We start from the raw sequence: 16,346 nt of genomic DNA on the forward strand, positions 1-16,346 counted from the left end.
AAGACTTGTCGTAGACAGCTTCCCCAAGGTGCTGAGGAGACTCACTTCCCAGGCTCTCTCCCAGCCCTTCCTGCAGCTGACTCACCACTTTCTCTTAGGAGGGGTGACCTTGCAGAAAGACTAGTCATATCTGCTTCTTCTCAGAGTCTGTCTGGGGATGCTCAGTCTTACACATTAAGTGACACAATGTGACAGAGATGTAGATGGAAAACAGGATATTTAAACTTGCTTATGAGTGATAAGGTGATAGCTTGATTTTTTTGGTAGTTGGAAGATGGTATAGAGTTATATATATGTATATATCGTGTGTGTGTGTGTGTGTGTGTGTGTGTGTGTGTGTGTGTGTGTGTATTGTAAGAGAAAGTCAAAAAAGTTTATAAAAGGGAAATAGCCACAGGAAGGAGTTGAGGGTAAAGAGCAGGTGATGAGCTGATGGAACAATGTCCTTGGACAGGTAGAAGACAAGCAACAAATCAAGGAAGGGTTAGGGGTTCGTTATAGAGGAAGAGGGACTGCCCTTCTCTGAGTCAGGAGAGAGAAAATGCAGAATCACTGAAGAGTGCGTTTGTTCATGCCCGTGGGTGGTCAGGGACCAGGCAGGCATGCAGAGGCCAAGCACCAAGTCTCCTGAGCAAGGAGGCTGACGAACCTTGAAGGAAGGAGCCTTCATCTCAGGTGATGAACAGAGGAGGAGCAGGGTTCAGGGCAATAAAGCCAAGACGTAAGCAGTGCAGCAGCATGGCCACCAAGAAGGGACAATTTTCAGGACAGCGTGATCAAGTCTAATATTTGGATTTTGATCCGTATTTGGGAATAGGAGTTTCAATTGTGTCAGAGAACTAGAGCTATTCACTAGGATAAAGAAGTAAGTGAATAAGGAAAATAGAACATCTAACAGATAAGCCTGGGGGCACAAGGCACTTCAAGATATATATTTACATCAATTTAACGGGGGGGACCCCATGTCATTTCCAGACACGTGTGGGGGACTCGCCCCCACCTTTTCCCCCTGGGCACTCTTGAGGAGTGAGGGATAAGAGATTTAGATAGAAATATAGAGGGGAGAGAGAGACAAATAGAAACAGGATAGCCTCGGGAGGGCCTGGATCCTAATCCACAAGCCCCTTCTGTCTTTTCTAAAGGGCCTTTTATAGAAATGCCAAGGGGTGGGGCAAAAGACCTCCCCCCTAGCACAGCCAAGTGCAGACCCTTCCAAACACCTGGTAATCACATATGTGGTCAGTCCATCCCCTTAGGCAGCCCTGCTGGGTAAAGCAAGCTCAGATTTCACTAGGAAACCTCTGTGGGATCCCACAGACATACTCATTAGATATTTGGTTGAACCACAAGAAAGTGCTTTTTAATCTACAAAAATATTCACTCTATATGATTCAATTTGATATTTTAAAACACCATGGAGGGGGCTGCTGTGATGTCTTATTAGGTACAGACACTTGCCACCCTACAGTGCAGGCTGACAGCCTGAAATGGATCCCTGGAATACCAACTCCCCCAAGAATAAATTAGACTTTCAAGAATGTTTAAAAATTTCATGGATCAAACTTCTTGCCAATTCTCAGACCCTCTGTGAACCATCAGCTCTAAGGCCCTAGTGAAAACTTGGTGCTTAGCACCATCAGGAAGCTGTATGCCTCCAGAGTCACATGGAGGGACGATAGGAAAAACCGATAAAGTATTAACTCAACTTTCAATATTTCCTCAGAAGGTGTCCTGTATCAAAAGCATAATGTCTTCTATAATAAAGTATCACAACTGAACAGCTGTTTAATTTCTCACAAAAACCATGAAAATATGTCTTCAGGTCCTTCAGTTTTTAATCTAAGTGTTTTTAGAGCATGAAGCAGCTCCAGGAGGAGACAATTATGAATGGTGATTTTTATCTGCTAGAGACATCACTGAGCCAAAGTAACTTTATTATTTTGGATCTTAATTCTTGCTTCAGTAATTTTTTTTCCTGAAATCTAATTGCCTTGGGGCCAGGGATGAAGGGCATGTAAAATGCAATTAAAAGATGAGAAATGTCTCTTGTGACTCGGTATTAAGCAAGAGTGGTAGAGTGTGACATTAAAAAATGGAATCAGAAGTGCATGCTCTGCATTTCACTTTAATTACATCAGTTTCAGATTTTGGAACACAACAATTTCACACATGCTTAATTAAATTATGTCAGCGCCAATACTTTCAGCTAAAAAAAAAAAATGGAGGAAGTTTTGGGGATGGGTAAGATGGGTGATCATTCCTGACTTTCCTGGTACCAGACTGCATGTGGCTTTTAATGTCTCTCTCACCTGGAAAATATGTTGCTGAAATAAGACCTGATCTACCTAGAATCCAAGGACATGTGGCATAATCTTGAGTGCCCTTTAGGAGGGAAAAGGGTCTGTGTGAGTCCATAGCTCTTTACTCTTCATAAATAGCTTCGAAGTGAAGCAATTTTTCCAAAGAGTTTTTTTAATGGCAATATCCTTCCATCTTCCCTTCCTCCATTCTTCTTTTATTCTTTCTCTTTTATTTTTATTTTTTATTTTTGCAGGATAAAGTCTGTTTATGTGGCCTTACTATACCTAGAACTTACTGTGTAGCCCATGATGGCCTGATACCCATAGCAACCTCCTGCCTCAACTCTTGTGTGAAGACTTTACAAGGATGAGCCTCCACACCCAGCACAAATTTCCTTTAAAAATTTTTTTTTTCAAGGAAAAATTTCAAAGCTCTACTTACACTTGTGATAGACTGTCATGTGCATATCTATGCACATCTCTTGGTATAAATGTTTTACCTTAGTGGATAATACCAAACAGCTTTTCAGTTTATAAGATGAACCAGCCGCAAATGAGGATTCCTTTCTACTTCTTTGTCCTGGTTTTGTTAGGCTATGCTACAAGCTGGAAGGAAGCCGCATGTCTAACCAGCTCAGCATGGAGATGTCAGACGTTTTAATCGGGGTGACTCAGCTGTCTCCTGGCGTGCTTGTCATCAGGAGCTACGTGGAGCAGTAAGTGTTACACCCTCACTAGACGTGTTCTTTGGGTCATGCTGTGACTGGCAGAAGTTTAATGAAGTAAGTCAGGGCACATGCTGGGACGACCACCTCAGAAATCAGTTTAGAATGGACGGCCACATTCGAGGAGCAGTGTCACCACAAGCCATTTCGAATGTTGGGTGCTGCGCTGTGACCTCCGTGAACGTGACCACTGGGATCTTCCCTTTGACATCCTGTCATAGCATCTGTATGGAAGGTCCAGAGGTACCAGAACTTCTATGGTGTGGTTCTAGAAGGTACTAACGACGAACGCCTGACTCATTTCCTTTAAGTAGGTCAAAAGGTCCTTTTCTTTCTTTGTTTTATTTTATTTGTTTGGTTTTTGTTTTTGAAGCAGCATTTCACTATGCAACCCTGGCTGGCCTGGAACTTGATGCGTAGACAAAGCTGTCCTCCAATTTACAGAGATGCCCCTGCCTCTGTCTCCTGAGGGTTGGGATTAAACGTGTGTGCCTCTAGCATTCACTCTGCCAGCAGACATTCCCATTTCTGAACTTTGTAGAAACTATACCTGCATTGTACTCAGTGAAGAGGAACTGAGCGATGATGCTATGTGTTGGGGAATTCTGGGTATCAGGACCTGTTCTGGAAGTGTTTATAAAATGAGTGACAACCCTGCAAACAGTGAGAGTGTGGAAAGGCTGTGAACGAAAGAGAATGGTATCCTTGACTTTCACACACACACACACACACACACACACACACACACACACACACACACACACTGCGGTATAGCCATTTCCTCTGAATTGAAACATCCCCTGCAGGAGGGAGCGGACGCCTCATGAGACTCAGGAGTAAACAGTCACATGCCTGGGAAAGCTGCATCTCACAAGATTCCAGAGAGTCTCTTTCCAGTGTTATAGAAACAGCAAACAACTGCTCGGGGGTGGAGGGTGGGGGGTGGGAGGGGGGAGGGGTCTGAGCATCCCAGGCAGAGCAGAGCTGCCAAGAGGAGGTCCTTGGACCTGTCAAGCTGCCTGCCAACTTTGCAGAGAGCTCCGGGGATGCAGCTCTCATGCACTGTCACTTGTGCTGGGGTGGGCTTTTGCACAAGGCAGCTGTTTCTGTGTCGTCCCTCCTGCTGCCAGTCACCCCTCACCCACCCTTACCAAGTCACCCCGGAAAACTCACTGGTTCAACAAACTGGATTTAGGTCACACCGTCGCCGTGGTCTGTCTTTGGTTTCCTATCTGAGGGGAATGGATGTTTGTTTACTTCTCCCCAGGTAAAGTCACACACACACACACACACACACACACACACACACACACACACACAACCACCGAACATACAGAAGTAATAAAAAATAAAATGCATGCATGTCCCAGAAGGTCAAGTATAGTTAGAGTCACTTAATCCTTAGAAGGAGTGGGTTAGTCTTGTTGGTTTCTGTGGACACCAGGGTACTTAGGGGGGGTTGGTACTGAAAGGAAGGGACAAAGAGGAGATACATGAGCTGTTCTTCCTGTTTCATCCTAAGTATGATATTTCACTCAGCACCATACATCCTGACCACTTGGCCTAAGGATTTTCACCAATTGTTTGATCTTTGTGTGTGGTGAGTCAAGTATCCTACTGTAAATCAGGTGTCATCGTCTTTGACAGAGGGAGCAGCTTCCGGAGAGATTCACAAGAAGAGATGAGAGAGGAAGGAGCCACCCACCCGCCTAGCCAGCCACACCAGCCAAATTAACCCTGGTGACCAATGAGGTAACAGATGTTGCAGTCAGATTACCCTCACATCCAATAACAATTAATGATACAAACACCTTTATCAGGGAATGCAATTTCCTGTGTAAAGTCTTCCATGAACGTGTGCCCATTTCTTGAATTTGGTGACTTGTGATTCCCCACTCCAGCAAGGTAAAGTGTTGGTGATAGATTCTTGTACAGAAAAGGGTGAAGGTTGTCAGTAGTACTTCCCAAAAGAGTATTTGGGTTCTTAAATAATAATAGGATGTATAAAAAATTCTTGGTACCCCTTTAATTTGATGTCATACTTTTTGCTTTTCAGGAAAAACTTTACTGTGGAAATTGTTAGTAGGATTCAGCTGAATTTATGTTTTTTTTTTTTTTCCATTTCTCCAAATTCAAGGATTTCCAGAAGGTTCTCCTCTTCTTCTAAATCCAAGTCACTAATCCCTCCTCAGAAGTGAAACTCTAAAGGGCTTAGAAATAATACATCTGATCAATGACAGATAATCATAGTGGGATCAGGTCTAACCAAGAATGACTGCCAAGATGTATAAGGAAGAACGGCTTCTCTTGAGTGTGGGAGTGGGCATCACAGAGCAAGCTCTACTCCTCTGTTGGACAAGAGGCCTGAACTTCGTAGCTTCTCTGAGACTCATGAGTCCCTGAGGCTTTGAGTTTCGAAAGATGGGTGTGTGACAGAGCAGAGGCTTGCCCTACAAAGCCAGAGGCTGCCACACCAGTTCAGAAAAACATGGAGCACCAGGGAACCTGGCACACTGTTGTCAGGGCTTAGTACCACCACTCATCTTAGTTGGAAAATAATAAATGATGTATTTGCTGAATTTGCTTTGTGTTTATGTGTGTAAACATATGTATGCTGTTTTACATATGTGCACATGCATGTTGGGCCTAGAGGTCAATGATAGACATCTTCAAAGGTCTGTCTATACTTTCTATTTTTGAAACCGTCTCTGAATCTTGTGCTTACCAATTCAGCTACATGACTGGTCAAGGAGCCTCAAGGACACTCTCATCTCTGTGCCCTTAACTTGGGTTCCTGCCATGCCCTGCTTTTTATATAGGTGCTGGGCATCTGGACTTGGGTCCTCATGCCTGTGAGGCAGGAACTTTCTTCACTGAACCATCTCCCCAGGTCCATGTTTGCTGAATTTTAACATCATGTTCATTATCTCTGATTATGATTTGTGTCGTTCCCTGTGTGTAAGTGATCTATTAGGTAGGTGTGATTTTCCCATTCTATCGTGGAGTATATCTTACTTCTGTGAAACATCTCAGAAATGATCATGTCAAGCAAAATGATAAACTTTCCACTACAACACAGTGGAAAGATATTCAATTTGGGAAAAACAGAGCTTTTGAAAAATACTGTAAGTAACATGAAATAACTTCGATATTGGTAAAAATGTTCAAGGTGATATTGGTAAATGACATTATTTTATGGTTCTAGAAGCTGTCTCATTCTAGAATAATGTAAGTAGTAGAAAAGAAACTAGAATTTAGTTTCAGAGTTTGTTGCAAAACTGGCTTAGGTCTTTGACATCTCTGAGGGTTCGTTGTGATGTTTCTGCCCATCTGTCTTAACTGACTGGAGTTTTTACTCCTTTGTATGATGTACTGATAACATAGATGCAGAAATGACATCATTTTATATTGTGAAACCTAACACAAAACTTCTCGCCCCAGAACTTTGGTTGAAAAATAAGGGGAAACTCTCATGGGGATCCAACTGCTAGATAAAGAACTACAGGCAACCAGTGAGAGCCGAGAGAGGGAAAAGTAGCCTGTCCCAGGGATGAGTCCCCAGTCGGTTATCCAGCCCTGAAATCATATACAATATACACACAAACAACAAAAATGGACTCAGATGTTTGTATTTATATATTTACACACACACACACACACAAAAAAAAAAAAAAAAACCAACAATAATCCAAGAAAAGGGGGAAAGGGGATTATCAGTTTGAGAGGCAGAGACTTGGGAGCATTTGGAGAGAGGACAGGGAATGAGAGAAGTGATGTGATTATACTTTAATTAAAAATGTAAACAAACAAACAAACAAACAAACACTCCTAAAACAACAAAAGAAATATCTAACTAGCACCTCTGTCACACTTGATTTTCTAGGTCCCAACCAATCTGAAGAGCATTGTGATTTTGATTTTTGTTTCATAATTTTAATTTTCCTTTTTTTGTTGGTTTTTAATTTATGTACTTGTTTTCGTAGACTTTTTTATTTGTTATTCTCAGTTGTCAAAAGTTCTTTGGGAAAAAATGTAAGTAGATCAAAGAATTTATTAGTTGAAATTCAAGAAATGATACTATCACTGCTAGAAATAATAATTAGCTTGATGAATAGTTTATGCAAAGATATGCTAATCACTTTCAAAAACATAGATGAGGAGATTTGTTCTGATAGTAACCCTGCACAGTCACAATTGTCATCTCCATTATATAAATAATGAAGCCTAATTTTAAAGATATCAATCAGATTGCCAAAGAACTCCCAACTCATAGGTGACTGAACCAATCCACACACCCTGGAAGTGTAACGCTAATTTCTCTGGTGTAAATACTCTTACTGTCACCCATTTCAAGTTACCAAAAGTTTAAAAACATCCTGAGAGGAAAAAAAACCCTGACTATTTAACCATTTACTCCTGCAAGCCCACAGAACATAAATTGGCACATCCCAGAGAGAACTTATGTTGGTCACCACTAGGCTATACTGCCACTGTGGGTCATGTGGATCATAGGCTGAAGGTGGGGTGATAGAAAAGAAATGAGAGAGGAGAGAGACTCATAGAGAAAATAAGAATGGATAAGATCCACACATGTATCCATTTATTTTTGCATGGCATGTCACACATTCATTCCACAAAGGCTTAGGAAGTCCCTACTAATTACCAGGACTGTGATATGTACTCAGGGTAGACTTAAGTAGTAAGAACAGGTGCCCACGGGAAAAGAAAGAATAAAGAAAGAAGAGAGAGAGACAGACAGAGAGAGAGACAGAGAGAGAGAGACAGAGACAGAGAGACAGAGAGACAGAGAGACAGAGAAATGGAAGAATGTTTGGTAGAAATAACTGTTTTATTTGCGATATTTTTCCCTTGAAAGAGGGCTCCAATGGCATCAGAAAGGAAGCATAGCAGTGTTTTCTGGTCCTTGCTCAGTAAGCTTGTGGGGTGGTAGAGAAATCCAGTTTCGACTTGTAAGCAGACATATTTTACCACCCAGGTTGTACATGTGAGCCTTAGGGAGAGTTGGTTCATTCCCAGGGTCATGTTGATACACTGGAGCCGAAACACAGGAGATGTAGGTGGTGACCTGGTTTCTCCATGACCCAGTACTTCTCAGACAAGATCTTTCTCATCTGAGTAAAAACGACTTCACATGTCCATTTAGCAAACCCATTTCACTTCATTTCATGAATGACCTTTTGAATTTTCTGCTGGAGTCAACTAAGGGGAGCTGTATTGGGGCCCCAGAGCTGTGCCCAGATAAGCAGCCCTAGGCTGTCTTTGACCTCATTGGAGTAGAGGTTATTGGTGTGGGTGTGGCTGGCAGTGCAGGGTGCAGGTCTGTTATCGTTGACAGTAGATCATCTTGTCTCTCTTAGGTTTGTGTTCAGACTGACACAGGGCCGCTCCACAATGCTAGTTCACAAGCATGGCACCAGGCGCAAAGGGGACTGTTTCTGGATGTCGTTGTTGGATGGAGTGCCACCACACTCCATCTGTTTGCCTACGAGTATCAGTCACTGCTGGTTGGGCAGGAAGCCTTCCTTGTCTTCCATCTCTACATTCTCTGTGGTGTCACTGGATTCAGAAGACACCAGGATGATGGTCTTGCCCATTAGGGTTTTCATGAACATCTGCATTCATGAACATCTGCATACCTCCTTGAACCTTAAACAGAAACAACATGACCATGTATGTTTTTTAATGCTTCTGTGATATCTCTAAGGAGCTGGAGACCTCAAATAATACCACGAGGTTAAATTGCTTTCCCAGACTAGTGCTATCAAGCCCTCTCCCTGTAGTTTCTAGATTCTGTTCACTGCTACTCAAAATGTTTTTAAACCATATGTTCTCTATCATATGCTAAATCTATTCAACAGTTCATGTACCTAAATAAAAGTATATGTGGACACAGCATACATAACATGTAGAAAAGAGGACAAGAAAGGCTCAATATTAAGAGATGAGGAAGGACAGAATTCAGGTAATGGATACAAGTTATGAAAGAAGATACAAAACTAACTGTTCTTCAATTCTAACTGTGTCATGGAGCTTTTTGGTTTTGATGGTGGATAAGTGCATAAAATATATTCAATAGTGAAAATACAAATCCAGTGTGAAGCTCCAGAACTTCCATTCTGAATGGCTGCTGTATGGAAAGTTCATTGAGTTGTATAGTGTTTGAGTCTGGTTAATTTCAGTGTGTGATTTGTTTTGATTTTTTATAATAATTTTTTTAAAGAAAAATGTTACTAATGTTCATACACCTTTCCAGGTGTGTGTGTGTGTGTGTGTGTGTGTGTGTGTGTGTGTGTGTGTGTGTGTTTGACATATTGTCTCATTTAACCCAAGCTGGCCCCCAACTCAGTGTGTCTGGGAGGAATACAGGATGATCTTGAACTTCTGATCCACCTACCTTTACCTCTCGAGCGCTGGAGTTCGGTGCATGTGTCACTCTGCCCAGGTTATGCAATACTGGGGATTAAGGCCCTGGCTCCATGTATAGTAGGCAAGTATTTTATCAGCTGAGCTACATCTTTTGTGGTTTGTATTTATACTGTGCCATTTGATTACTAAGGTTTTGTAGTTTACTTTGAAATAAAGACATTCAGTGTTTCTAGGTTGATTCTTTTTGCTCAAGATTGCTTTAAATTTTCAAGGTCTTTTCCAATTCCCTATTAAAGCTAGGGTGGCTTTTCTTTTTCTGCTATAAACAATACTGGAATTTTTCTAAGAATTTCATTGAAACTATGGACTTCTTTGGCTATCATCGATATTTTAACTACATCAATGCTTCCAGTCTATGAATATAGGCTCTCTTTCCATTTGTTGATATCATGTTCCATTTCCTTCACAAATGTTGTATAGGTTTTGGTTTTATGTTTTATGAGCCTTTGAGATGTTCTTGCCTGTAGAAACAACCCTTCCTAGCTGTTACTGATCTTGTATCTCTTTGAATTCCTTTCTGATTAGTCAAACTATTTTTTCTGAGAGTCTTGTAGAAATGCATGCCTCAAAATTACATTGGAGTTCATATCTACACAAGGTTGCTTCTATGTTGAGTAACTGGGCTCTAATGTTGAGTAACTGGACTGTAATAATGACATTCTAATCTAAATTAGAACTCATTCTAATACAAAGTGGTTAGTGGACCTCACCAGTCAAGTGTAATCCCTTTGAGATTTGTTCTTGCTATTATCTCACTTTAGGTGCTGTGCAAAAGTAATTGACTTGTGAAATTGTAAAATGCAAATAATAAATTAAAAAGCAAATATTGTAAAAATAAAAAAAAAACACAAGAAATGAGGATTTTAAAATAACAAATGGTGATTTAAAAATCTCCCAAATAAAAATGATGTGCCTGCGTGTGGGTGTGTGTGGAGGACAGATGTCAATTCTAGGCTTCCTCATTCTCTTGTGTTTTGAGACAGGGTTTTGCATTGAACCTCAAGTTTGCTGGTTCAACTAGATGGGCTAGTCCATTCACCTCAAGCACCCTCCCGCCTCTGCATCCTAGCACTGGATTTACAAGTGTATCGCTGCACCCCGCTTTTAAAAAGTGGGTTCTGGGGGATCGAACTCAGGTTCTCATGCTTGTGAGGCCAGCACTTTACAGACTGAGCCATCTTCTCAGCTACAAAATGATGAACTGTGTTAAGGGGGAAAAATGGCGGTAAACCTACCAGGCTGGTCTTGCACTCACAGAGATCTGCCCACCTCTGCCTCCCGAGTGCTTGTATTAAATGTGAGCATCACCCCTACCCAGTTCAGCTGCTGTTATTAAAGACTTGAATTTCAAATAAAAAAATTTAAAAATTATAGATTTTTAAAATTCAGGGTTTTTTTTTTATACCTCCTATAACCTTGATACCAAACTCTTTGAGAACAAGGACAAATTCTAATCCATGTGATTATTTGATGACCTAAAAACATAGACTGGCTTCAACTTAAGGAACATCTCTGCTGGTCCTTTATATATGGATGCACAGAGAAGTCTATACATGCTGTATAACAAAGAAAACATGAGTGAACAAGACCGTTCTTTTTCCTATAATGCAACATTTGTAATCTTTATGGCATGATATTGGTGTATAGTGTGGAGGCATATAGCATTGAGAATAGTTTAGCAATTAATTAATCCACTTAATTTGGAATACACATATACCCCTCTCTGAAAAATATGCCTCGCACTGGTTTGCAACCTAGGACTCCCACATGCCTCCAGCTTTACACATACGACACTCAGAACAATGGACTAAGCTTTTCCTTCCCTAGTGACCACCAAACCTGGACTGTTTCTATTCAAACATATTTGAGTAAGAGGGAACGAAGGCTGATCCAGTCTGGACCGGTTTGGGATACATGTTCAATAAGGCAAAACTGTGCTCAAGTGAATTTTCAGAGAGAAGCTCTTATTTTCCGTGCCATGCCTTTCCAAAATTGGGCATGGACATGATTAAATTTAGATACATTGTGGAAGAAACACACTCAGTAAAGAAATAGTTATATAGTTTAATCTGTCAATCAAATTAGAGAATCACCCGAACCATATTCCCTGGCTAAGCTGTCAAACTCCTGCTTTTCCTGAGCCCCGTAAAAGAAAGCCCTAGGTGATGCCCGGGGGCCTTGAGCATCCTCACCGTGTGCCTGCTCTCAGTCTTCACAGTGGGTTTCTCATCTGTGTTATGTCTTTGCTTTGGATCAAGTTTCCTTGCTGCTTTTGCACATCTGTGCCATCTGTAATTTCAGTCCTTCGGAATAAGTGTACAAGACTTCAGAAATTCCCGGCCCAAACCCCAACCACGGACAACAGTTTAATATCTCATTAGAAATTTAGGCTCTAAATTGGCCATCTCCTGTGTCCAGATTGGAGCCCAGCCCAATTGTCATCAGAGAGGTTTATCATCTAGCCCCTGATGGAAACAGATGCAGACCCACAGCCAAACATTAGGCGGCGTTAGGGGAATCCTGCAGAAGAGACGGAGAAAGGATTGTAGGAGCCAGAGGGGTCAAGGACACCACAAGAAAACCCACAGAATCGACTAACCTGGGTTCACAGGGGCTCACAGAGTCTGAATCAACAGCCAGGGAGCCTGCATGGGACTGACCTGGGCCCTCTACATGTATGTTACAGCTGTGTAGCTTGGTCCTCTTGTGGGGCCCCAGCAGTGGGAACAGGGGCTGTCCGTGACTCTTTTACTGGCTTTTGGGGACCCGACTCCTCATACTGGGTCACCTTGTCCACCTGAGGTGCTTACTCTTACTGCAACTGATATGCCATGTTTTGTTGATACTGAGGGGCGAACTGGCCTTTCCTAAACAGAAACGGAGGAGTAGAATGGGGGATGGGAACAGAGGGGGGATGGAGGGAGGGACTGGGAGGAAAGGAGGGAGAGGAAACTGCAGCTGGGATGTAAAATAAATAAATAAATAAATTTAAAAAAGGAATTTGGGCTTTGGAACTGTCTGATAGATAAGAATTAAACTGAACAATTATTTACCTATTGTCAATCATTTTTCATGGACTGGAAATGGGCACTGCTCATACTTCCACTGTTCACAATTATAAAAATAACTGAGGTCTGCCTCAGACAAGGCAGAGGATACTTGTTACATCCTTCACTATGCCAAAACTGAAAATAGTAATATGCTTAGTTTGGGAACCACTCAGGGCACGGGGGCCCTTGGGAATCCTGCCTTTGCCTCAGGTGTCTTTGCCTCGGGTGCCTTTGCCTCGGGTGTCTTTGCCTCGGGTGTCTTAGAGTTAGCATTGTCACTGTGACGCAGCGTGTGAGATTCTGGACAGGGAAACAGTTGAGGGTGAAGACCGCATGGCAATTGTCGAGATATTCGTGTGATTAGATCGTTTGCCCAGGCCTCGTCACCTTTTCTAAAGGCGAGCCCCTAGCTGCCATTCTCTTGGGCTCTCTGGATCACAAGAACGATCGGAATAATGACACCACCTCTCCCTTGATGGCGGGCCTGACTCCTCAGGCTGGAGGCCTCTGAGTCCTCATCCAGAATGAATCTCAGCTGAACTGTGCTGCTCGAAAGCCTGAAAGCTTAACCAGCCAAATGCTTCTAGTTTCTGGTCCTCACGCCTTATATATCTTTCTGCTTTCTGCCATCACACACTGGGATTAAAGGCTCACTTTCTGAGATTAAAGGCACAGTGTCATCATGCCTGGCTGTTTCCAATGTGGCCTTGAACTCACAGAGAGCCAGAGGGATTTCTGCCTATAGAATGCTAGGATTAAAGGCGTGTGCTACCACTGCCTGTCCTCTATGTTTAATATTGTGGCTGTTCTCTTCTCTGACCCCAGATAAGTTTATTAGTGTGCACAATATTTTGGGGAACACAATACCACCACAGTTAAGAGTACAGAACTCTTGCTAACATGCTCAAGGCCCTAGGTTTGATCCCAAGAACTAGACAAACAAAAATTGAATCCATTGAGCCAGGTCTGGCCGCACACATTGCCTGCTTTGTGCAATAATGGTTTCTCAAATAAGTGACTCCCTGTGAATCCCAAGAAACTAGAGTTTCCAATGAATCATGTTCCATTTTCTAAGTAGACGGATTACTATAATTTCATGTCTCAGGCAGAGTGGTTGCTACCATTGAGGAGTCATGGTCTTAATTTAAGTCCGTTTTAGAAGGTAGAATACAAATATCTGTGTTTCAAAATGCAAGCATTGTCACGCATCTGTCGTAATATTGAGACACGATCTTCCTGTCCTTCCCTGGCTGCACTTGGTACTGACGACATAGCCCAGGATGATACTGAACTTTAAGCAAGCTTCCTGTCTCAGTCTCAAGAGTGATAAAATTACAAGTATGTGCAGGAATGGAAGAGGTGAGCTGGTGCAGGCAATGCATAGGAGAGCCAAGCATGCCCTCTCCCATGTGCTGGTGAATTTGTGCCTGTAAGTTTGGCACAAGTGAACAGGAGAGTGAGAAGTGTCCTGTGATGTCCATGAAGAATAAAGAAAAAGCTATTTTCCAACCTCCTGGCTGGTTCAGAGGAGCACGCAGAATCATCTGCGCATTGGTTAGGTAGCTCTGTGTGTGCCTCTAAAAGCTTATGGGGTAGGCGTCCCACTGCCAATTTAAAAGGATTAGAGATAGGATTCAGGTAAGTTATGAAGTATTCATGGTTCTCCTTAGTTAATCAAACGAAAAGGGGGCAGTGAGCCTGATCCATCAGGATTAATACCCCTGAGCAAGAGATCCCTGGGTGCAGTGGATCTGATTTGAGAAATCATTAACAAGTATAGAGTGGTATCAAAGAAATGGTCAAATGGTGTAGCTGAGGAAAAGCAGCTCATAGGATATCAGGCAGTGGGATTTAAATATGAGGAAGGGTTTAGCAAGCAAAGGCTTGGCCTTATCCGATAAAGAAATACTGAGGAGTTCTCTCTCTCTCTCTCTCTCTCTCTGTGCGTGTGTGTGTGTGTGTGTGTGTGTGTGTGTGTGTGTGTGTGTGTGTGTTTTGCAATTTTTTTTTTTTTTTTTTTTGGTTTTTCAAGACAGGGTTTCTCTGTGTAGCTTTGCGCCTTTCCTGGGACTCACTTGGTAGTCTAGGCTGGCCTCGAACTCACAGAGATCCGCCTGCCTCTGCCTCCTGAGTGCTGGGATTAAAGGCGTGTGCCACCACTGCCTGGCGTGTTTTGCAGTTTTTAAAGGCCAAAGGTGTCCTCCATGGGGCCTGACTCGAATTTTGTCTATACCAAGGTTTTGGAGTATTGATTTACTTGCAAGTGGGACTAAGGGAGGTGTAGGAGCATTTGAGATGAAGTTACCTCGCCTGGTAGCACTGTGTCTTTAAACCTTTGAATACTGCCTCAAAGCGACATGGAAGGATTAGCCCAGACTGTATTTTTGCAATCTGTGGCCATGAGCTAGTTACAAATGTAATATCCAGTCGTACATATATCTGGATAGCACGGGCCTGTACGCGAGTCAGGGAAATCAGTCATCCTATGCTGGGAGCTTCTGTTCTAATCTTGGTGGCCTCGACGTTATTTTGAAGCCACTCACCCTTTATTATTGTGACTTTTGCAACGCCTCCCTTCCCTTCTATCCATCCCCTAGTCCAGTTCATTTAGCAACCATTTGTTTGTGATCTATTATTTAAGCAACTGCTAAGTTTTAATGGCAAGCTATGATAGTCACATGGTATAGGAACAGAGCTGCTTTAAGTAAAAAGTGAGAAGTTCTTAAGACCATTTTTAACAGTTCCTTAAATAGGAACAACCTTAAAACAATCAAAGCAAGTGCTTTCTCTTGGTGAATGGTGGCTAGCCAGAATTCTTGGACCTGATGCATTGAAATATGTGGAGTTTTATGTTCCGGGTGTGTCTGAGGCTGTCTGAGTTCCTAACCCTGGTCTCAGCTGGGGACTTTTGCTGCTAAAGACAACTGACAAGATCCAGATCTCTCATGTATCTGCTTCCAGGATTTTCCTTCAGAAGCAGCTCCAGTGGTTTCTTTCTTAGGGACCCTCTGGCTAGAAGCTGGGTAAACAAAACATGTCTACAGGAGGTCAGGTCAGACTCAGGACCGTTCACAGGCTTGCTAGAAAACTCAAGGGAGGCATTCAGCTTACACAGACACAGGCTCCCGCCTTCTCACCTCACACTCCACTTGAAGCCTTTGATCCTGCTTTCTGGAAAGCAGACACAAGAACAGCTGCCGCGGGCTGATCACAAAAAGTCCAAAGATTGAGTGAGATAATGTTTTTAGTGAGTTTGATCCATTTCTCATTTGTCTCCTGGAGTTTTCAGAGGATGAGTTACACACATGTGCTCTCTCTCTCTCTCTCTCTCTCTCTCTCTCTCTCTCTCTCTCTCTCTCTCTCTCTCTCACACACACACACACACACACACACACACACACCCCAAGTCAGCTGATATTCAGTCCTCACACATGAGGTAGTATTTGACTATGTCCCATGTGTGACCTCTCATATCCTCTGTCTCTTGTTAAGTGATGATACAATGTCAATGCAATATGAAGAGTTATGCACAGTATTATCATGAAATTTGCTGGAAAATGGATGCATCGGGAAAGTATAACATTAATGAAGATGATCCAAACTCAGAAATAAAAAACTCCACATTTCTTTCTCATATGCAGATCCTTGCCTATAATGTATACATGAATGTGTGGGAACGTAAGTGTGAGTAATAGTATAAAAACTAGAAAGGAGATAAAGAGAAACTCGTATTAGCTGATGAAGAAGGGCAGAACCCAGGCACAGGGACACATGAGTCACCAAGAAAATATAAAGCTAATTTATTTTTCTGGTTTCAATCCCAC

General features: G+C 42.3%; 1 long non-coding RNA gene across 1 annotated transcript; it reads left to right on the top strand.

Annotated features, from left to right (window-relative positions):
• The first annotated feature begins 2,968 nt into the window (after positions 1-2,968).
• LOC119087332 lies at positions 2,969-5,571 on the top strand. The gene is made up of 3 exons (XR_005090739.1): positions 2,969-3,335; positions 4,673-4,777; positions 5,163-5,571. It is a non-coding gene; the product is annotated as an uncharacterized LOC119087332 (long non-coding RNA).
• Positions 5,572-16,346: the final 10,775 nt, after the last annotated feature.

Source organism: Peromyscus leucopus, chromosome 2 (genome assembly GCF_004664715.2).
Source record: "Peromyscus leucopus breed LL Stock chromosome 2, UCI_PerLeu_2.1, whole genome shotgun sequence".
Taxonomy (NCBI): domain Eukaryota; kingdom Metazoa; phylum Chordata; class Mammalia; order Rodentia; family Cricetidae; genus Peromyscus; species Peromyscus leucopus.